Below are 24,634 nucleotides of genomic sequence, written 5' to 3'. Positions count from 1 at the left end.
GGTTACATGAAGGGAATTGTAACTATAGATAAGAGAATTGAGAATTATATCTCAACACCTTAATTAAAGACATTTCAACAAGCATTTTCTCATTAAGGCATTTTAACAAACACTTAGAGTACACGTATTACATACTTGAAATAAATCAGTTAAAACACATATCGTAGCAAATCCTTCCAAATAGGAATTGCCACAAGTACAACTATCATGTAGCCTCAAACATAAATCATGGCAAACATAAATCATAATTCTATACTCATTCAAACATTTCAACAAACGCTTAGAATGCATTAAAATCAACATAGTTTACATATATGCGTAATATACGGGAAACATCGTATCTAAGCGTATGAAATAGCAATCAAGTCAGTCATAAATCATTACTGACATTGAAAGCATTGAAAATCATAACCTAAACGTTTATAGTTCGTACATTTCGCCATTAGACTCCTATCGAACTCAGTTTAAAAGCTAAGTCTTTGTCTACGGCACAACAGCTACCTACTTCATAAAATAGGTTAGCTATTTCGCCTATTGCTCTATTTGGATATCTATATCAATTTAAGGTTAGGATTTCTTATCCAAAAACAGAGTTAAAATCGACGGTGCAGTGATGTGGGAGGGTGAATCGAGGCGTGGAGCAGCAGAACAAAAGGACGGCAGCAAATTCCAAGGATCTCCCTTCGATCTCCACTATTTTCTCTCCATTTCTCTCTTCTCTCTTCTAGGGTTTGGAGAAATTCATATGAGAGAGAGAGGTGGGTTTAAGGGCTTTATATAGGCCCAGAACTGATGCAAATGGCCCCAGGGCCATGGTATACTTAGGTTATAGCCAAAGGGCATCTGTTTCGATCTAACGGAGCACATTTGGAGGCCCATTTTTTACATGCGGTCGGACTTAAGCTTCCTGACGTTGGATCTAAGTCAGGCTAAGATCTCAGCCCGATCAGATCAGTGGATCGACCGCAGGGGACCAGTTTTAGTTCAACGGTCACTGGTGCTCAATCAGGGCCACAAGTGCACTGACCTGTGTTAGAAATTTTTCCTGATCCGAGGGTGTAATTAGGTCAGATTTTGACGGTCAGAATTCTTAGATTTGGCCTGTAAGTGAAACGACTCAATTCACTTAAGTCCCAGTTCATTTCATAAAGATATTCATATTTCTCACACACTTCACTTCGGGCTCAAGTTGTGCATTTCTAGATACTATTAGTACTTGATTTTCGAGATGTTAGTCAAGTCCAACGAGGCGGTCATAACCGTATAGTTTTGTCATCATCGGACTTTCGACGCGCGGTCCGGCTCCGATATGGAGTTTCAAAGTGCCCCCGAGAGCGACTGGGTTTAGAGGTAGCATAGCGTTAGTGATTCTACTCATTTTGGATCTTGCGGTTCATATTTAAAGTGGTTCAAGCTAATTCTACTGAGTATTTAGTTTAGTACTTAACTAAATTATACCATAATTACAGCAAAATATGGTTCTAGGGTTGTTCTATGCCCCTTTCTGGTACTTTTAATTAGTATATTATTTTAATTATTTTTCTAGTATTTCGTCATTAAGTCTAGTTCATCTCTACCAAATTTCATTAGATTTTGTATCGTAAAAAAATTCTAAAAATTCTAGAAGCAGCAGCTGTCTAAACTAATAATTTTCAGATAGTTGTCACAACGACTTATATTTAACTATATTAAAATTTTTATTATATTTTTCACTTAGTTTTATGTAAAACTAGACTTATCAAGTTTCAATCTGACTTTTAAATCACCTAAATTAGAGTTATAACGAGGGATATATGACTTTTCGAAGTTGAATGAAATAACTGCAGAAAACGGCAGGAAACGGGCCGCCCGGCCCGTTGGACGGCGAGGCCTCGCGGTTGCGGCGAGGCTATCGCCGACTCGTTGTCTTATCCACCCGATATTTGAAATATATGTATTTTGCAAACCAGAATGAGTTATTTGACTTGCAATATATGTTTTTGGGGTAGGAGAAGCTGGTCTATCCAAATAGCCTACTTATTTCATGAGATTCTAAAAGGTTAATGGTTAAAAATTCATTTTATGTATTTAATTACTATTCATAGTAATTTTTAGTTTAAGTATTGTTCTTCATCACCTAAACTTTAGGATTGATGTCTAATATGACAGTACTTGGAAAAATTTGAAGAATAGGGTAGTGAAAGGTGAGATTTTGAAGGAAATGGGTAAAAAAAAGATCTTAGACTTTAGGAATTAGTTTTGAGAAGTTAATAAGGTGTTAAGATCGACCCATTGCCTAAGGACGCCTAACTCCAAGTTGGCAAAAAACTGGGGTGTTACAATATGGGTCGTAGTCTTCATTTTATAGGCCTTGGCAAGGACCAACTTGTTGGGCTTATATTGATGTATGTGAATAATCCATGCCACCCATCCTTTTTGCTATGTCATTTTAGGGCTAGGACCCAAATATCAGCCTAATCCAGAGCTCGAGCAGGCTCAAATATCAATAGTGGGTGCCATTATCACCATTATTTTCTATTATTTGGCCCACATGAGCTCTGGATCAGGCTGATATTTGGAACATAGACCTAAAATGACATGACAAAAAGGATGGACAGCGTGGATTATTCACATATATCAATGTAGGCCCCACTAATTGGTCCTTGCCAATGCCTATAAAATGAAGACTACGACCTGTAGAGCATGATAACCATGACCCTTACCTCACGATGATCACAACCCATACCTGAGTTGTGGTTGTAATGTAGTAAGGGTTGTGGTTGTAATGTGATAAGGGTCGTGTTTGTCATGTTATATGGGTCGTGGTTGTCATGGATCGTAGTTGTCATGTTATATGGGTCGTGGTTCTCATGTTATATAGGTTTTAGTTGTTACATGTTCACTTCATTTACTACCAAATGAAAGGATAACCATTAGTACAATAGCCTAAGGCCCACAATAGGGTGATCCGTTCTATCCACCTTGTCAGCTAACTTGCTGTGGGCCCAAAAAGTCCTGACTTAGGCAATGTTTACTTCTAGCAAACATCACAGTGAGCTTAAAAATTTTCAATAGTTGGTTTCATTGTTACAATTATTTTCTATTATGTAACCCATACAAGCTCTAGATCATGCTGATATTTGGGCCCTAACCCTAAAATGATATGACAAAAAAGGATGAGTGGCATGGATTATATACATATATCAATGTGGACCCCATGAGTTTGGTCCTTGCCCACGTGCAAAAAAGGATTCCGTATACATCACTTTCTTGGCATTAAATACGATGTAACTTCTTATTCCCTAAAAAAATTGTACAATTACTGAAACAAGGATAAGAGTATTTTGGTTGAGTAATTTTAAAAGGCATGTCAAAAGGCTACCTAAGGAATATTTGAACGGTAGAATGTCTTTAGTGAATTTGGCCATGTATAAAGCACATTACGGTTAATCTCCCCTAAAAAAAAATAAAAAAATGGGCTCACTACTAGAAACCGAAAAACCCGAGTATAATGCAACCGTCCTCGTGTACAGGATCATAACTTTTCCGATTAGGTCTGAGATCGAGAAAGAAAAAGCAGCGGAAACCGAAGAGAGGCGAAGAGAAGAGCAGAGAAGAAGAGATGATATATCGAAGATGGAGTCTGCTGATTACCCCACCGCTCATTGTGGGGTCCATCGTATCTGCGACCCTCTTCTACAACTTCTTCTTAGGCGGCAACGTACGTCTCTCTCTCTCTCTCTCTCTCTCTCTCTCTCTCTCTCTCCTATTCCATGTTTATTTCAATTTCTGGGTTTTTCCATGTTTGATTTCTCCCTCCTATTCTATGTTTGTTTCAGTTTCTGGGTCTTTCCAGAATTTCCAGAATTCATGAAACGGTATTAGCGTGGATACGATAGAGATCTTTCTTTCCAATAAGACACGAATGTCCCATTTCACATTGTTTGTTTTTGAAATTTCACATGAGTGAAAAAAAAACCAAAATCACAGTACTTTTCCGTGCTCCTGAAATTGCGTTCCTTGCCATGCTTCTGTCATGGAGTTATGATATTCCTTTATTGAATGATGATCAAGACAGGGTGCTGGTTCACCACTATTTATAGATGGTGGTGACTCATCCGCTGTAAATGTGTTGTATGGTGTATGATTACTTCAGTGCAGATTGTCCGATCGTCCGACCTACTACTTGGGAGAAAATTATACTGATTGAAACGGTGGGTATCAAATGGACGGTTAAGATTTCCCAGCCATTCTGCCTGATTTTCAGGTGCTCCATATTGCCGTATATGTATGGCATGTGTCATGATGATCATCATCGTTGGTCATTGTTGTCGACGACGACGTCATCATCATCATCATATAAGCCTTATCCTCCAATTGGGGTCCACTATATGGATCTTGTCCACCATTCCACTTTATCAAGGGCCATAACTTCATTTAGACCATAGGTCATCAACTCTCATCTTACTACCTCCACCCACATCCTTTTGGGTCTTCCCCTTGCCCTTTTAGAGCCTTCAACTTGTACCAGCTCACTCCTTCTAACTGACGCAGTTATTGGTCTCCATTGCACATGATCAAACCATCCAAGTCTACTTTCCCTCATCTTTTTACCTATTGGTGATATTCCTACGTTCCCTCGAATGTATTCATTTCTAATATTATCCTTCCTCGTCTTGCCACCATCCATCTCAAATTCCTCATTTTTGCTACAATCATCAGATGAACATATTATTCCTTAACTGCCATTCTATCCCATAAAGCATGGCTGCTCTTATGGCGATCCTTATAAAATTTGGCTTCTTGTTTGAGTGTTATGCTTCAATGACATAAAACTCCAGAGGCACATCTCCATCTCTTCCACCCAGCTTGAATTCTATGGGTAACATCCTTCTCAATCTTTCCACTTTCATGGATTATTGACCGAAGGTATGAAAAGGGGTTATTTTGGTAAATTTCTTGGTCAACAATCTTGAGTAATTCTTCGTTTTCATTCCTATTATTAATAAAATTGCAGTCCGTATGCTCTGTTTTAGTCTGATTAATTTTAATCCTTCAGATATTAAAGCAATCCTCCGCAAATCTAGCTTTGTGTTTATGCCCTCCCTCGTCTTGTCAACCAAAACCATGTCATTTGCAAACAAGATAAACCATGGGATCTCTTCTTGCAAATGCCCCATCAACTTGTTCATAACCAATGCCAAAAGGTATAGGTTCGATGGCGACCATTGGTGCAAGCCTACACTAATTAGCGAGTTCCCACTAGTGGAGGACCACTAGTTTATGAGGGAGCGGTAATAAATGTGAATTCCCAATTAGTGGAGGACCATTAGTGTAAGCTTGTGACTGCCGGTGCAAGCCTACCCCAATTGGGAACTCACTTGTCTATCCACTAGTGATCCCTTCATTTGTTACCGCTCCCTCATATTGTTTATACCCGATCTAACACCGTTAGATCAGATGGCTAAGAAGCTGACACGTGGCAGACTGACAACAACATCTCAACTAAGGCAGAGATGAAACTTTTACGGCTGTGGCCGTCTTAACGTGGTCCCTACATTTGTTATCAGTCCCTCATACTGTTTACACCCAATTTGACATCGTTAGATCATATGACTAAGAAGTTGACATGTGGCAGGCTGACAACAACATCTCAACTAAGTCAAAGATGAAACTTTTACGGTTGTGGCTGTTTTAAAAGCTAAAATATCTCTAATGGCCAAAATGATTGATACAATTATAATTATCCTAATGGCCAAAATGGCCGATACAATGTTTATGGCCATCCTAACAGCCGACACAACATTTATGGCCTTCCTAAAGGCCAAAACGACCAATAAGGCTGACAATGCCCATAATGACTGATAATGCCCAAAATGGTCATAACGGCTGATAATAGCCGACAACACGATTCTTATGAAAGTCGACCAAACATAATTTATATGGCTGATTATGGCTGTACACGACTGATGTTCGACACATCTAAAGGAAGGATAATTATCGGGAATCAGATAAAGAACGAGTTAAGATGGCCTTGGTTATGAGACATGTACGAGTATGACCAAAGCAATGAGGGAGAATAACCGCCATCTACATGTGGTGAGATATGAGAGGCCAATAGACAACTCATAGTAACCGTCCTCTACACGTGGCGGAATATGAGAGGCCACTATTGTTCAGTGGCTTAACTGCTCCAATAACCTCTCTTAACTGCACACAAGAAAGAAAGTGATGAAACAATTACGTTATCACCTCATTATACAAATGCCCAGAACCGTTTTCTACACATGGCAAAGAATAATAGGCCACGATCTTAGTGGCTTAAACAGTTACATGCATCGTAAACACGTGGCAGAGCGGTTATGAAGATAACTTTTCACCCACCGTCTAAAGATTCTATAAATATGAGAAAGAGCGAATAGCCCTAACCTTTGCCAACTCAACTAAACATAGAGCAACACTACTGATTTCCATTCCTCGTGGACGACTATCGTTTTATTTTATTTTAACTCTTCATTGCTCACTAGTGCAACGTTGTTAATAACATGATTCATAGCTCTAGTTTTTAGTTTCTCTCTACCCTTCGTCCATGGTATCCCATTGGATTGCAAGGAAGATCGTCTAAGTCTCGAACAGAAGGTTGCAACACTTTCTTGCTATGTGCTTGATGGTTCGCTTTCATCGACCATCTCGCCATGAGCCTGCTTCCTGCTAGGACCTCGAATAGATTGTCATTCCCACCAACTGTCTCGCTATGTGCTTGGCTCTTGCCAAGTTATCGAACAAATAGTTGAAAATCCGCCATCCATTTTACTGTCTCGCCATGAGCTTGACATTCGCCGAGTTTTGAACATACGATCGACTATCTCTTGCACCTCTTAGTTGTCCTACTATGACGCTCAGTTCATAGTGAGTGGCGAACAGATTGTTGTCCTCGAAGCTGATTGTAAGTTGTATATGGTAAAATCATTGATATGCTTTCAACTTTTGTCTAGTTATATTTTCTTTCTTTATTGTTTTGTTGAATAATGGTCGCAATCATGCGAACATCGAAAGTCCTTCTGACTGAAAGGCAAAAAGAACACATTGAAGGATAAACCCTCCCCTTCGCATATCGCTTGATCTCACATGATTGGTGGCTGAATAGATGGCCGATCCACAAGGTCATCGGTCTCACGGTCTATCTTGGCGCCTGGGATCAAAGGAGTTTGGTTATAATCGACCCGCATTCGGCTTTGGTGCGCTCGGCACAACGCACACCATGCACGACCGAATTTGAGGGTTCTTTGAGCCTTCTCTCTCTCTCTCTCTCTCTCTCTCTCTCTCTCTCTCTCTCTCTCGCACACACACACATAATTTGTAGAGTGGTTGGTGGAAAGCTATCTTCATAACCCCCCCGTCATGTGTCTGAGGTGCATGTAACTGTTTAGGTCACTTAGTGATCATTGCCTATTATTATTTTCCATGCGTATAAAATGGCTGCGACCATTTGTGTAATGAGGTGGTTATGTAACTGTTGCACCACTTTCTTTATTGCGTGCGGTTATTGGAGTGTTTAAGCCACTAAATGGTTGTGACCTCTCATGTTCCATCGCGTGTAGAGGGCAGTTACCGCAGGTTGGCCATTAGCCTCTTATATCTTGCCACGTGTAGATGGCAGTTATGTTCTCTTATTGCTTCGGTCATATGTGTCTTATGACCACAACCATCTTGACTCGATCTTTAATTGATTCCCAATGATTTTTCTTCCTCTAGTCGTGTTGGCTGCCGTTCGTGTACGCCCATTTTATAGCTGTTATCGACCGTAAAAATGGTGTTTGGCCGACTTTCATAAGAGTGGTGTCGTCGGCTGTTATTGGTTGTTATATTGACTGTTTTGGGCATTAATCGCCTTTATGGGCATTGTCAGCCGTATTGGCCATTATGATGATCGTAAATATTGTATAAGCCGTTTTGGCCTTGTGACATTTTGGCCATTAGGATGGTCGTAAATGTTGTATGATTGTATCAACTGTTTTGGCCACGTGACATTTTGGTCGTTAGGATGGTCATAAATATTGTATTGGCCATTTTGGCTGTTAAGACGGCTTGAAAGATTTCATCTTTGTCTTACTTGAGATGTTGTTGCCACATGTTGGCTTGTTAGCCATTTGATTTGACGGTGTCAGATCGGGTGTAAACAATGCCCTCCACGCCTCTTTACATTTAGAGAATGTGAAGAGATGTTTCTTTTGACAAAAAATCGTGCTAGTTGCTCCATGTAGCAACTCCCAATACGTCCATGACCACTTTGTTTGTTGTTCTTGACTTGCAGAATGGAGGAACCGGCGGCACAAGAGGTTGCTCCTTGGGCTATTCGGCTCCAAGGTTCAATTACCCTCTAGGGTTCCCATTATAAGGGTTATCTTGGTCAAACTGACTGTTAGGTCGCTCATTTCGATCGTTTCTCCTAATGCCCACATAAAGTGGCAAGTTATTGTTGAGCTGATCTAATTGGCCAAGCCTCAATTGAGGATTATCCGTTCTTTCTAAACCTGCATTCACTAGAAGAACAATATTTATAGGCTAATTGTTAGCTCCCAATACTTCCATGACCACTTTGCTTGTGGTTCTTGACCCGCATGGTTCACCAATGGAGGATTGGAGGCGCCAAAGGTAGCTTCTCGGGCTATTCGGCTCCAAGGTTCAATTACCCCCTAGGGTTCCTGTTACAAGGGATATGTTGGTCAAAATGACTGTTAGGTCGGTCATTTTGATCGTTTCTCCTAATGCCCACATGAAGTGGCAAGTTATTGTTGAGTTGATCTAATTGGCCAAGCCTTAATCGATGATTAGCCGTTCTTTCTAAACCTGCATTCACTAGAAGAACAATATTTATAGGTTGATTGTCAGGAAGTGGCATTCTTTCTACAAGAACTTCTATTAACCCGTTGAAGCTCTTGGTCTGTATTATTGCCCTCGCCAACCCAACTAAACACGACGCAACGCTGCCTATCTCTGTCCCTCATGGATGCCTATCTTTTTATTTGATTTTAGTTTAACTCTTCATCACTCGCCAGCGATGTTGCTCATAGCATGGGTCATAGTTTTAGTTTTTAGTTTCTCTCCACCATTTGTCCACAACATCTCACTGGATTTTAAGGAAGATTGTTTAAGTTTCGAATAGAAGGCCGTGGTGCTTTCTTGCTACATGCATGGTGATATTTTGTTTCCATTGAGCCTCTTGGTAAGACCTCAAATAGACTGTTATTCCCACCGATTGTCTCGCCACGTGCTTGGCTCTTGCCAGTTTATTGAATAGATAGTTGGAAATCCGTCATCCATCCTACAGTCTCGCCACAAGCTTGGCATTTGCCGAGTTTCAAACAATGATCGACTTTCTTTAGCACCTCTCAGCCGTCTTGCTATGAAGCTTAATTCACACCGAGCGACGAACAGATTGTCGTCCTCAAAATTGATTCAAGTCATATATCATAAATCATTAATAAACTTTTAGCTTTTGTCCAGTTATATCTTCTTTTTTTACTATTTTGTTGTTGAGCTACGATCATAATCATATGAATATCGAAAGTCCTTTCGACTAAAAAGCAAAAAGAACTCATAGAAGGACGAACCTTCCTCTTCACAGATGGCCTGATCTCACATGGTCAATGGTTGAATAGACAGCCGATCCCTATCTCGATGCTTGGGGTCAAAGGAGTTTTGATTTGAATCGAGCCGCATCCGACTTTGGCATGCTCGACACAACACACATCACACACTATCAAATTTGAGCCAAATACATACATATACTTAATCATATCAATATATCCTCTTGAAACTCCTTTCCCAATACCCACCGGATCAACACTTGAGGGATGCTATTGTATGCTTTTTCTAAGTCAATAAAGATCATGTGGAGATGCTTCCTTTATATTTCTCCATCAATTGTCTGAGTAGGAAATTTAGCTTTAGTGGTATACCTCCCAGGCACAATGCCAAACTGATTTTCTGATACATTTGTATCATGCCTTAGTCTTTGCTCAATCATTCTCTTCCAAAGTTTCATATGGGGTGGGGATAGTGGCGGATAGGTCAGGATGAACTACCACATATGGGAAGCCTCAAATGGATTATTCCCTTCTTCCGTTAATCGGGGTAAGATATTGCGGTCAACTAAGGCTATATCAAGATAGAGCAACGGATGGCTATATTAAGATAGAGCACCATATCCGTTTTCCGAGGGATTCCGAGTTTCCTTCCTGATGCCGTCGTTGTAATATGTGAATATTTGTCTAGGGTTCATGGATCAACCATGGAACTGGATGAGTTTTTGATGTCATGCCTCAAAATTTCACTAAAAATAACTGACTAGGAGACCTTTGTATGAGTAGTTTGCCGCTTGTGATTGACAACCTCACCACAATATCTATTGTATGGAGATAAGTTATTGACATGTTGTTTAAGATCTTTGCTTGAGGTTTCAGTGGATGCATTTTTATTTAATCATAACAGAGTTAGTTAATTAGGTTCAAGAATAAAACTATAGCATGTTGGCTTTTACCTAGGCATTGGTATAGAAGATGTTCTAATAGGGGTGTCCATGGACTGGGCTCGGGCCTGAAAAATTAGAATTTTGAATAGGGCCAGCCCGAAACAGTTCAAAATCCAGGTCGAGACCTACCCAGGCCTGGCCCATTGACAGCCCTATGTTCTAATCAAAGGGTGATTAGTAGGGTTAATCTTAGTATAAGGGAGTGGGCGCCTTGGTTGGGTGCTTTTATATTAGTATTTTATTTTTTATTTTTTTATTCTTTTCTGTTTCTTTGTTTTCCTTTTTGTCTCACCTTTGTGGCCTCAATAAAATCAATATCTTAAAAAAAACCAAGGCATTGTACAACACTATGAAGAACTGTAACATGTGCTAGAATGAAAATGTGGTAGGCACTATACATGTTTCTGCAGTCATTCTATCTGAATATTATGTATTTGTAGTCATGCTTAGAAGAAAGGCTATTGAAAACATGCAAACATCTTTTGTATCTTGGAAATTGAGAAACAATGGGAAATTTTTTAGGAAGTGAGAAATTATATTATGGGTGAAGGAGACATGGTGGTTTGTTTTAGATTACATCAGAAGCTGTTTTCAATTGTATTATGTGAGAGAAGATTGTTAGACCTAATTCCTTGGCTACTGCAGCCAGCTGATGGGAAGGTGTAATGCTGCAAAACCCGACACCTGAGTATCAGTGACTCAGGTCTTGAATTCAAGGATGTTGACTAAATAATGAGCGAATGCTTCTTTGTTACACACATTTTTAAAAAAAATACTTTTTGCATTCACATGGTATGCATCAAACACCAATGAGATAAATTGAGCTTTGCCATTAAAGTTCTAAGCATTATATAATCAACTAATTGTCCACTCAACTTGTTACAAATTGAAATAGATTATACAAATCCTACAAAAGCATAAACATAAACTAATTATGGTTTAAGTTCCAAGTGTTCTGCTGCATCATAGCATCCTTCTGGTGCCTTTGCCACCTGTTTGGTGTATACACGAATACACATAAAACAATGAGTGGCCATCTCATTGAGAAATACTCCCCAAGATTACACACCAGTCATAATAGGCAAGTATAGTTTACAAATGGAAAGCGTACAATCACAACATACATTTCGTAAATGCAAATCTTGTTTAAATGCATGGATGCATGAATGCACTCAGCTTGGGGATGCACATCTGGCTGGCAATTGTGAGTAGAACCCACATTGCAAAGGGACGGCCGCGCAATGACTTGCCATCCAGTAAAATGCATAAAAGGTACAGCTGCACAATGACTAGCCATATGGTAAAATCTCACAAAATGGATGGCCACACAATGGTTTGAAAGCACAAGTAAATACATCGGGTCATCCAATAAAATACATAAAGGTACGGCCGCACAATGATCTGGGATCTCAAGTGTCTTACATCGGGCAATTCAGTAGAGTCCAAATGCCAAGTATGCATGATTAGCCAATCCTTTATTAGTCCAATTTACAAACAACCAATTATGGATTACCCTTCTCCAAGTCATTATAGTTTGATCACTTCTATAGTTATTTCCAATTTAGGTCCATCCAAAGACACCAACAAGGTCCATTCAAGGACACCAGCAAGGTCCATTTAAGGATATAAACAAAGTCCATTCGAGGACACCGACAAGGTCCATTCAAGAATACTAACAAAGTCCTTTTAAGTACACCAACAAGGATTCGTCACATATGCCACATTAGCACCCATATATCCTAAATAATGGAAATCTTATCCAACAATTCGACTTAAATTCCACAACAACTTGGGCACACTAGTTCAAGGTATAGTTCCAAAATATGTGTCCACAACCATGCAACATTTGTATTTTTGAACAATAGTTCTTATACATGAGTTGTATCTCTCATCAAGTCTTCAATGTGGCAATTCAACCACATACCAAGTTATATTGTCCAACATACATACAACATGTCAGCTCCCTTCACCATGAATCAATTTCCTCCCTATCAAACAAACACACAAAGTTCACAAATGCCACCATCCGATTTACAGTAAACACCATGCTAGAATTCATAAACATATAAATTGTTCATATCAAGGGACCTAATCATGTGATCTTAAACATATGAAAGTGTGTACATATGAAGATTACTCCAATCGAAGGTCTAATCATGTAATCTTGAGATACTAGAATGTGTACATGTATAAATTACTCAACTCAAGAGATCAAATCATGTAATTCAAGTATACTAAAGAATTTACATGTGGATTATAAGATTTAAAGATTCTATCACATGTTTGTATTAATCCAAATAATGAGACAATTCAAAATAAAAAAACTATTACTAAATTGGAATTTTAGCGAAAAGCTTGAAGGGTGAACCCACCTTTCAAGTCGAATCTCATTCCAACTTTGTTAAGAGAAGTGTATGCACTTAGAGAAGCGAATCCTACCTAAAATTACAAGAATTGTATGTTTAGATCGTAACGTCACACCCTACGATCGGTTAAGATAAACCCTAGGGCATTGATAATATATAATTAGGGTTTTTAATCTATATTCTAGATCTAAACTTTATATTTTTTGGGGATTTTTAATTCCTACATTAAAAATCAAAATAAAATAAATAAAAACCTAATTATAATTGAGATTTAGAGAAAATCACAACTCACTTGCTCAAATCGAACCCGACTCGGTCGAACTTGGCTCAACTCGGTGCAAATTGGTGCCGAATTCGGTGTGTGGCTGCTCCTCGGCCCCAACCCATGCATTTCTAGCACTGTTGGACTTGAATCATCCAGAAACTGGCTAGCCTCGGCCCTGACTCGCTTCAGACTTCGTCGACTCACCGAGTCGACTCAGCCGACTGACTCACCTTCTATCTTCTCTTCTTCTTTCTTTCCCTTTTCTTCTTCCTCTCCTCTTATTTCTTTCTTCTTCTTTCTTTCTTTTCTGCCAAAACACGTCCAACAAGGTAGCTGGACTAACCCAGACCCCACCTGACTTGGTGAGTCAATTTGACTCAGTCTCTCTCTCTCTCTCTCTCTCTCTCTCTCTCTCTCTTGTTTGATCTCTCTTCATCTCTGTCTTTCTTATTTCTTATTTCTTTCTTCTTTTCCTTCTTCTCTAATCCCACTTCCAACATTGGACTCGACCAGACACAAACCGACCGGCTAAACAAAACTTGCCTCAACCGAGTTTGGGATGAGTCAACGACCCGGTGGATCCGGTATCACACTCTCTCATACTCGACTCTCTCTAGACCTCGCTTTCATGGTTTTGTCTAGCTTTCTTATTGGATAGATCTTTGATAGGGTTTCTTGGGCTGTCTTTATGCAAGGAGAGAAGACTCGACTAGCCCCAAACTATAACAAGGCCTGGAACGAGTTTGCGCACGACTCGTTTGGTCGCTGTTTGGGTTGCATTGATGGTCGTGATTGCTGATTCAATTTTGGCTGGTATTTTGGTGATTATCAGATGACCAGGTGAGCCTCTCAACGAGTGGATTAGACTCTTGAATAGGGTCCCTATCAGCTTCTACGATGGTGGTGAATCAGCGGAGAAGAAACGGCCCGTTAATGGCAACTTCGCAATGGTTGAATGTTTCTTCGCGCCGTCGCTTCTGATCGACCATCTAGAGCTTGTGGATGCATAAAATCAAGGGTTGAGATCGATTTTCTTGGTGGGTATCGCGATCAAACGATTTCTTATGCATTCCTCTCGTGGCCGGGAATTCCGGTGAGAAAAGCGGCTGCCTCTCTTGCTCTCTCCTCCTTGTGCATGAAGAAACGTGAATGGACGGTCTGGATTCTATTGGAAGCTAAGGTTTCTAAGATCACCATTCGAATAGCAAGCAAAGAAGAAGATAAATGCGGAGGCCGTTTCTTTTATTGTGAGACCATGATCCGTTTCAACTGGTTTGGATGGCTGAGATTTAAACATATGAACGTCCTATATTTGTTGAGGGGAAACTTTCACGGACTGTGATTAGTTTCTGTTTTCGTTTGCAACAACCAGCTGGAGGAGAAGATTTCGCATGCGTTGGTTTTTCCGCGTTGAACCCTAATCCGTGCGAAGGCAAACGGACGGTCGGGATTTGTTGCATTCATGGCTAAGATTTGAGGAGACAACCTTCATTTGGATTGTGGTAGAAAGAATCTTTCTCCAATTGTGACAACCAACAGAAATGGAAATTTATCTTTTGAAACTGTCTCGCACGTGGAAAGCTTTCTGTTTCTGGTTAAAGACAGATCTAGGTGGACTATATTGAATAGTGGGGATGGTCCCAAATGAACGATCATGATCAGTTCAAGATGATCCACTTGGGATCGTGAGTAGATTAGATCTTCCAAAACAGGAAATTTCCCAGTTTCTGTTTTAAACAGGTTTCGTGTGCCAGGGAAGAGGATATTGTGCTCGAGTTCGCATACACACACACATTCACTTGTACGTGTGTGAATTTGTCGTACTTGACCGGCTCATTGTGCATGCCCGTTTGGACGGTTTGGATTACCCCAAGGTGGGCCACACTGACATGTAATGGCAAATATCTAGGCATTGTGCATCTGCGCCAGGTGGTGTTTGATTCCAAGTTCACGTACACGATTTAGATGGTTTGGATCTCCTGTTTTGATGGATTTGCAGCTATTGAAGTCAACCTCCTTCATCAGACGGTTGGGCTCCACGGTTCAGATCTATGGAAGATTAGAGCTCGGCATCGAGTTGAGTCGGATCGAGTTAGGGCTAACCCGACTCGACCCGGTTTTGAAATAAACCTGACTTGAACTTAACCTGACTTGGTATTGAGTCCAGCATGCTTGACCCGATCCAAGTCCAGGTCTGGCTTGGACTAACCTGGACCGAGTTTGACCCAATCACAGGTACCGAGTCGGGTCGAGTCAGCATCGAGTCGGGTTGGGTGCGGCGGGTACCCTTGGGCTAAAATCATAGCTCATAACCTAGGTGCACCTATTGGAATTGCAGCCTCTCCATCAGCTACACGACATCTCATATCTGAAACGTCAAATTTGGGTGTATGCCTTGCTGCAACGTACTGCCTCAACATCAACATTTGGAGCACCCATCTCCCATCTGGATATGCAACTATCAGCTTCTTGTGTTTTGCACAAGAAAAACCCATTTTGATCACGACACAATCATCTTCTTTGGGCCCGACTGTTTTGCAACAATCAGCCTCATCTTCTCTGGGCCCACCTGTAAAACCCATTGACCACCCTTCCTCCCATATTTGCATCTTGCAACCTGTCCATCACCATATCTGTCATATCCCCTTGCAGAATCCATGTTCAGTAACTGCTGCTTCCATGAACCCCGCATTACCCCAACCATTAGATTTAGTTTATTTATTATTATTATTTATTATTATTATTTTTAATGTATGAGTCGGGTTTTGGATCGAGTCGAGTCAATACTGAGTCGGATTTCGGGTTGAGTCGAGTCGACTTACTGGGTAACCTGAACTCGACTCAGTTTGAGTTCAGATTGGACTAAGTCTACTCGATTCGGATCGACTCACCCACTCGGTTCGAGTCGAGTTGGGTTTAAACGAGTCGAACGAGTTGAGTCTTTCGAGTCGACTCGTCTTGTGCTCGACTTTATGGAAGATGGCTCAATTTGATTGAGCCTTGTCTGAATATGAAATTGCAGTTGAATGAAGAAGACAATCGTTCGAACCCATTTCTCATGGGAGAAACGTGTATATATTTTTTAATTTGATTTGGTGATGTGCGGGTGCACGCTCACTGGTGCACATGCATGAATATTGTGGTCACGTGTGCACAACCAAGAAGGGCAGTGTTGTCGATCTACAAATGAGATGTGCTGAGATGTGTAGTGGCCCGCCTATAATCAATCCTAGTTGTTAGAACTCGATCCTTATGCAAAGCATGATCAAACTTGAGTTTTAATAGTCAGACCCGAAATCTATTGGTCTGATCGTCCTGAAATCTTGAATTGAGTGTATTACGATGCTTCTAGGGTCACACGTGTGATTGTACCAGTAACCTCCCGCATTAACAGTTAGATTGTACTTTTAGTGCGCAATGATGTATGGTGTGGGTTGCACATGTGACTACTGTACCAAATTTTTAGTTTTTGAAATTGTAGGTTGTGCATGATACTTTATAGACAATCCGTGGCCCCGGAAATCGGTCTAAATGTGGCTAGATGCAAAAGTACACACATATAAATTAAATCTGATTTAAATGGTAACACTCGAGGACTTTCAATACTCAGTTATTGAATAGCACGAGGTGTTACAGAAGGATCTACCCAAATGTAGGCACCTTCAATCTAATCACGAGAACCACAAACAAATTAGATGAAACAATCCAAAATTTTTATTCAATTCAAAGGTGCCTTGGGACTACTTATGTACAATCCTTAAATAGGCTCCTTAGACATACAAAGAAGGTAAATTCATAATGTCATTGATAACCAATGACGTATTATACAAGTGAAAAAATAATAAAGAGATGCCTAAGGATTAGAATGCATTTAAGAAGATTTACTGATAGATTACTGGATAGCTAGCTGATTGATTTTGCTACCTAGCTACTTAAATAGGAGGCTTGGGCCTCCTTCTTGATGTTTTAGCTGTGGGGTCTAGCCTTGGACCTCGCCCATGGATCTTGGGCCCAGTTTAGCCTACATCAGTCCTCCTTGGTATGAAAGAACTCGGCTTTGGTGAGTGGATGGCTTGGTGTTGCTCATATAGGTAAGGATTCATGCGCTGGAAGTTTGTAGCTGTGATCCACGTAGCTTTGGAGAGAGGTTGTCCTTGCCAATGGACGAAAAACTTTTGGTAACCACCTTGGCGCGTGGAGATGATTTGGTCGTCGATACCATCAATTATAGTATCCGTAGGTAGCAAAATGGTTGGAAGTGTGATAACTTGTTCTTCAATACTATCATCAGTATGGTGCTCAGAATAAATGGAAGGATCTTCCATGTTGAAAGTATGACTGATAGGTAATCTGGTAAAAGATTTAAAACATAAGCATTGACACTAATCTTCTTTATAATTTTGAACGGTCTCGTATGGCGAGGGCGGAGCTTCTTTGAGGATTCAGGGGGTAACCGTTCAAGATGAGTACGAACCATAACCATATTGCCTTTTGCAAATTTGACAAAATGACATTTTGCATCTGCATGTTGCTTATAACTTTCATCACTTGCGGCGATATTATATAGAACTTCATGCACTTGTTGTATATGGCAAAAGAAGTCATTAGCTTCTGCACTTGGTCTTAATTTTATGGGCGGAGGAACCAAATCGATCGAAAGACGCGGATGTATACCAGTTATTATGCTTCAAAAGGTGACATCCCTATGGACCTATTGACTAAGTTATTATAGGCAAATTCAGCCATGGATATTATTAGGTCCCACGTAGCTATATGATTATGCACAGGACACAGTGATAACTTTCCAAGTTGAGGTTGACCACTTCTGTCAGACCATTGGTTTGGGGGTGGTAGGCACTAGAATACTGAAATTTGGTCTTCATTGTCGGCCAAAGAGTTCCACAAATGGCTCATGAACTTGGTCTCATGATCTGACCCAATTGTCTTTGGAAGTCCATGAAGACGAACAACCTCTTGAAAAAATAACCAAGCAATCTTGAGGGTGTTTGTTGTATTTGAACATGGTATGAAATGAGCCATCTTTGAAAAAAGATCAATCACCACAAATATTGAATCAACTTTCCAGGCGGTCTAGGACGAAGTCCATCCTTAGATCTTTCCATAGAGCACGTGGGATCAACATTAGTTCATCCAATCCACTGTTTCTCTTTTGACCCTTAGTGAGCGGGCAAATATTATATAATCAGTAGATCTTTGCGACATTTGATTTTAGATGAGGCCAAACATATCAATCTCTAAAGAGGGCCAGGGTCCTATCATAGCCCTAGTGACCACTACATCCACTCGCGTGTAACTCTCTCACCACATACTTGCGGATGAACATACTGGGTAGGCAAAGTTGCATCTCTTGGAACAAATAGCCATCGTGAATGCTGAAATGCGGGTGTCTTATATGCTCTTCACTAAGAATGTCTTTGTTGAAATTTTTGTTTGTCAGCATACTCACATCGTATCTCTTCAAATCTTAGAACCGCGACAGACATCAATGACAAAAAATGCGCACGATGGCTCAATGCATCAGTAACCTGATTGTCCTTGCCAACCTTGTGACGGATAACAAAGGAGAACTCTTGAAGTTAAGCGGGGTGCACTTGACATGGTGAGCGTTCATCTTCTGTTGAGAGTCTAGATACTTGAGTGTTTCATGATTAGAGTATAGGACATTCCTTCCTAACTAAATCGTGATGCCAATGCCATATAGTTTGAACAATTGCATAAAACTCCAACTCATAAGTGGAGTACTGCTGTTTCATATCAGAGAGCTTTTCATTGAAGAGGGCTATTGGATGGCCCTCCTGATTGAGATGTCCACCAATGCCGACTCACCCAAAATACATTCTCAAAGTCTAGAAGATGCAAAACTGGAGTTTCAATCATCTTACGTTTGATCCTATCAAAAGCGCTTGTTGCTACACTTGTCCATGGAAGCTCTCTTTGTTTCATGCAATCGGTAACTGGAGCCATTATGTTGCTAAAGTTCCGCACAAATTTGTCTATAAAATGTGGCAAGGCCAAGGAAACTATGGACTCAAGAGATAGTGGTGGGTGTCGGCCAATCAACAATGGCTCTCACCTTAGCGAGGTCCACCTCTAGACCTTTTGTACCCTAAGAAGACCATTGATGTTCTCATGAAGGTGCAATTTTTAGGGTTGAAGTGCTTGCGGCGAAGGACTGCGAAGATAAGACCTAGGTGGTTGAGGTGCTCCTTCCTAGACACTATAAGTAAGAATGTTGTTTAAGTAGAAAAATTTATTAATAAAAGGGTGCAACAATTGGGTCATGACATGCATAGAAGTACTAGGTACATTTGTAAGACCAAATGACATAACTAGCCTCTCGTAGAGATCATCCTTCATTTTAAACGCCGTCTTTCATTCCTCACTAGGTCAAATGTGGATTTGGTGGTATCCATTGCGAAGATCAATCTTGGAGAAGACGCGAGTACCTAGCGAGTTCAAAATATCAACAAGTCGAAGAATGGGGAGGCAATATTTCACTGTGATTTTATTAATAGCTCGACTGTCTATACACATACGCTAACTACTATTTTTTTTGGAGGTAAGGAGGGCTAGCACAACACAGGCTAAGGCTTTCTCGAATGTAGACACATTTTTAGCAACTCGTCAACTTGACGCTTCAACTCGACTAATGGGAAGGATTCACCCAAATGTAGGCACCTTCAATCTAAGCAAGAGAACCACAAACAAAGTAGAAGAAACAATCCAGAGATTTTATTAAATTCAATGGTGCTTTGAGACTACTTATGTAAGGCTCGTAAGTAGGCTTCTAAACATACAAAGAAGGTAGATTTATAATGTCATTGACAACTAGTGGCTTATTATGAAAATGGAAAAGTAATAAAGAGATGCCCAAGGGATGAGAATGCATTTAAGAAGATTTGAGTGATTGATTATTGCATAGTGAGTTGATTGATTTTGCTAGCTAGTCTCCTTATTGATGGGCCAACTGTGGGGCATGGGCTTAATGGGTTTGGCCCTAGCCCATGGATCTTGGGCCTAGTTTAGCCTGCATCATTGGCCAACCCCAAGTTTCTGTTGGAGGTGGAGATGGCTTTAAAGTCGAAGGACATCTTGGGGATTTTCAAGGGATCAGGACAGACGTAGTTACTAAAAGCATCCTTAGTGAAGTCATTATCATCATCATCATCATAGACTTGTCTTAAGCTATTTGGGGTCAGTTTTATGATCATACTTTTGCAATCATTCCTATCTAAGGCCCTATCCTTGGTAAGTTAACAAGCCTTCATTTACCTCATGTCCTTTTAGGTCTTCCTCTTATTCTCTTTCAAGGCCATTCAATCCTAATCGAAGTTGCCGGCCTTATGAGAGCAATCTCTGGCACATGTTAGAACCATCTTAATTTGCTCTCCATCATTTTATCTCTTATTGGGACAAATCCTGTGGTGCTAGCCTTCTTAGGCTCTTAGAGGTTAACAATGAATTGTTGATTGAATTAGCCGTCAAAATAGGGGATTCTCTTTTCTAATATGTATTTGATTGATGTGATGCTCCTAAGAAGAATATGCTTCTCATCTTTTACTTTATTGCAATTTCACATGGGAGTTTGTCAACTTGGCTAGAGTGGTTCGGTGTTTCCTGGGCAATGTCTGATTCATTCGAGAATCTCGTTGTCAGCTGGACAGTATGTTAAGTTTTTGTTGTCAGTACTGTGCTGCGGAAAGCATTGCTTGAAGCTATTTTTTGGACTATAGGGATGGAAAGAATGTAGAAAATCTTTTCTTGGAATATAATTCATGTGGGTTTGGTTGTTGACAAAGCTTTTAATCTCGCTGTGAACTGGAGTAAGGCAAACAAATAATGAAAGGAATTTCCTAAAATATGATTCCATCTAATTGGGACTAGGTGATCTGAAGTGCCGAGTGTTTCAAAGCCAAAACAAAGATGGAGACCACTGCTGAAGGCTGGGAATTCCAATTTTGAATCTGCGATGTCAGTCAGGATCTCTAGTTCTAACTATTCAGAAACCTCTGCATTGCTTCTGGGAATCAAATATGTTGTCAATCATCACTTCAGCCCAGTCATTATCGTAGGTGAATCTGTCACTGTGATTAGGTGTGGTAGATCTGGTCATTGCCCTTGGGATGTTGTGACCTGATTGAGGAATCCGGAGACTTCTGTACTCGGATCTCAGATTATTTCATTCATATCAATCATGAAGCGAATTATTCAGCTGTTCTATTGGCAAAGTAAGGTGACTCTAGATCCTTGATGAGGACTAAGTCTTCAATAATTCAGATTGAGCATTCATTTTTCCTGTTCATGGTGAGTGTGTAGTTGTTGTTTTTTTTATTTTTGGTGGTTTTTTTATCGCTCAGCTGCTCTGTTTTTCTGCAGTTCTCTTTCTTTTTTAGGAGATTGCATCATATCTTAGGTGTAGGAAGGGTTCACTTCCTGTTTCCTATTTGGACATTCCTCTTTGCAAAGTTAGGTCCACTAGACTCATTTGGGATCTTGTTGTGGAAAGATTTAACAAGAAGGTCATTTTGTCAAAAGTAAAGTCCTCCCTCCTTTTGGCTGCCGCATTTCAAATCTGTCACATAGAACTTGTCAGCATGCTACATGTTCCTACCTTAGTGCCCTAGGAGTTTAATGGGCTATCTTGAGGTCCTTTCAACAAGCCATTTTTTCTGAAGGTAAGGATGTAAAGAAAGGAAAAAAAAACATTTGGTGGAATTGAAAGAGGTATGTAGGCAAAAAGGTGAGGGGTAGATTTTCGTATTTAGTACTCAATGGAGACAAATCAGGTTTTCTGGTAAGTGGTTTTAGAGGTTTGAAAAAGAGAAGAGTGGCTTGTTATCATGTCATAGAAGAAGGTTCAAAGCTTCAATAGGGGGGTTGTGAAGCTTGTGATCATATATTATTATGAATATGATGGCTCCTTTTGTTGTAGATGATTCACCAGGTAGGGTTTGAAGTGGTCAGTGGGTATTTGATTTATCCTGCTGCTTCTAAAACAATTGCTATAGCGATGAGAGCAAGTCTTCAACATTTAAAAAAAATAGCAATATTCGCTCATATTTTTAGGGCCTGTTTGGGAGAGCTTGGAAAGTATTTAGGTGGTAAATACTTTCCATGGAAATGACATTTTCCCCTGATTGGGAGTTCACTTGTTAGTGGAAAACATTTTCCATGAATTTGTTGTCATTGAAAAAACCCTAAAATTTTTCCCTGGCCTCGCCCTTGTTTTCTTTCCTCTGCAAACTCTTTCTTGGAAAATAGTTTTCAATGAAAATGTCACTTTCGCTCCTTTTATTTTCTAAGCTCCCAAACAGGCTCTTAAAACATGATAATTTTCCAATAATATCTCAATAGTTTCCCAATGATCCTCTGCTATGGCCAGTTCCAGAGCCCAAGTGAAAGAAAGAAGTTGATGTCTGCCTCTCTAATGTGCAACCAATCTAAAAACTTTTGCCAATATGCCATTTCAAAGCCAATACCTAACTGTTGGGAGAAAGGCTAAGATGATGATAATTGATATTGCTCCAAGGATACTTCAAATGTCCTCATTCTTTATTACATCCTTCATAGTCTTTCACGACAATCTCAACATACTTGTTTCTGCAGCACTTATCCCCCACTTGATAAAGTTGGTAGCTAGTAATTAGTATTCTAAAATTCCACTTCTCTTTTCATATTAGTTCATTGTATCCTCATGGGGGTGAAAACAACTGCAAAACCTTGATACCCAAATGTTCCTAATATGCATCATAGACGCTTCAAAGAGTGCAAAATTGCATTGCCTTGTATCTGTTATGATCTGCTTGTCACCTGCTCATTTGTTATCTGCTGTGTTATTTTTCTTACCTTCCCCAAGCCATGGTCTTTTGAGGCATGCTTTTTAATATCAGATGGCCGAGACTGTATCTCTAATGTGATCTCTCCCAAGAGGTGCATGGACGGTTAAGGTGCTGTGAGGGCCTATTCCTCCAACTAGCAGGAAATACATTCTCTACTGCTTATGCAAGTCGCCAGATAGGCGACTAACTTTAATTTACTTTTCACCTTAGCTTCACTTACATATGTGGTGGTAGTGAAATAAGAGCATCATTTCCTACATTTGTTAAAAGAAAAGTTATATGGTACTCAAGTCTGCATATGATGCTTGATATGGAGGCACTTGGAAATTGTACACATGGAACATATTAACTCAAATAAACTGACTAGATCGTGCAGTCCACTGTCACTAAGTCACAGTCCCCATATCTGATTGTTTAAACAATCCTATCCTCTGATTCATGGCCACTTGTTTGTGGAAATAGGACCGTCAGATTTTCCATTTTAACATTTCAATAAATGTCCGCCAGTCCAAGATTCAGATAATCAAATAAGCTTTATTTTTTGGTTCATGATACATCTACACTGGTTAACATAATTTGGATGGTTTAATTTGACTCTTTGCATGCGGTGTCTGTAAATTCTAAGTGCCTGTGTATTATCCATCACACTCTGCTAGAGTATCAAAGTTTTTCTCCCATTAGAATTGAGATTTACTCCACGTGTAAACTCGCAAGTCGCATGGTGACGCACAGCTGGAGGGGTGAAATTCTGTGTCATAACTGTCTGAGAATGGCAATATACTAAAAGATCAGGTTTAATCCTTTGATTGAAGTATTTCACATTTATTCTTGTTTTCCCAATCCAAGCTCAAAATGATTTGAACCGGACCAGTCACTTTCTTAGACTGAATATAACATGTTATCTTTCTTCTTCGGATTTGCAGGAGCGTTTTTTTCGGAAGTACAGGGAGCAGGAGTTATTGCAATCCACTAAGAAGGAATGAGAAAAGGGTCATCACCACAATCTGGTGATAGTCCTTCCTTGTGCTCGTGTGTTTGTACATGTGCCTATGCAAACTTTTTTTCAAGTTGCAGTTTGCTAACATGAAAATTTGAGCTTAATAAAATATCATGGCACATGTAATGACTATTTCTGTGTTTTGTTATCAGTGAAAAATAAAAAGTTAAAGCTCTTAAAATTCATCATATTATCCTAATTATAGGTGTCAGTAGCATCGAAATGCTGATGACTGTTTGTTAGAAAATACAGGCCCTGTCATTAGGAGGGTGGGCATTTTCAGGCTAACAACTTGAACATCAATGTTTATCAGAACCACTTGAACATGATCACAGACGCGACACTAATGACTGTGCATTGCCACCTGTGACTGCCATTCTTCATACTCGCCCAGTTCTGCTTGTATACTGGCATAGCTTCAGATGCTTTATCCTTCCATATCTATCTGTTTCTGCACCTCCTTTGATACCCTCATTGAGCCAAAACAGCAATCAGAGAAGGGTAAAACATCACAGGGGATAAAAAAGATTACAAATAGCTTCTTTGCAACTTGAAATAGAATTAACTTCCTTTCAAATCAGACCACCTAGAGTTGCTATTATCGGTCTTTCCTGGGAAATTCCTTCGTCATTT

At 40.0% G+C, this 24,634-nt stretch overlaps 1 long non-coding RNA gene across 1 annotated transcript; it reads left to right on the top strand.

Moving 5' to 3' along the window:
- Window positions 1–3,477: 3,477 nt before the first annotated feature.
- Window positions 3,478–24,186, top strand: LOC131255645 (uncharacterized). Its single transcript, XR_009176218.1, has 2 exons — window positions 3,478–3,700; window positions 23,928–24,186. It is a non-coding gene; the product is annotated as an uncharacterized LOC131255645 (long non-coding RNA).
- The last annotated feature ends 448 nt before the right edge of the window (window positions 24,187–24,634 follow it).

Source organism: Magnolia sinica, chromosome 9 (assembly GCF_029962835.1).
Source record: "Magnolia sinica isolate HGM2019 chromosome 9, MsV1, whole genome shotgun sequence".
Lineage (NCBI taxonomy): Eukaryota > Viridiplantae > Streptophyta > Magnoliopsida > Magnoliales > Magnoliaceae > Magnolia > Magnolia sinica.
This window is presented reverse-complemented; position numbering and strand designations above follow the sequence as displayed.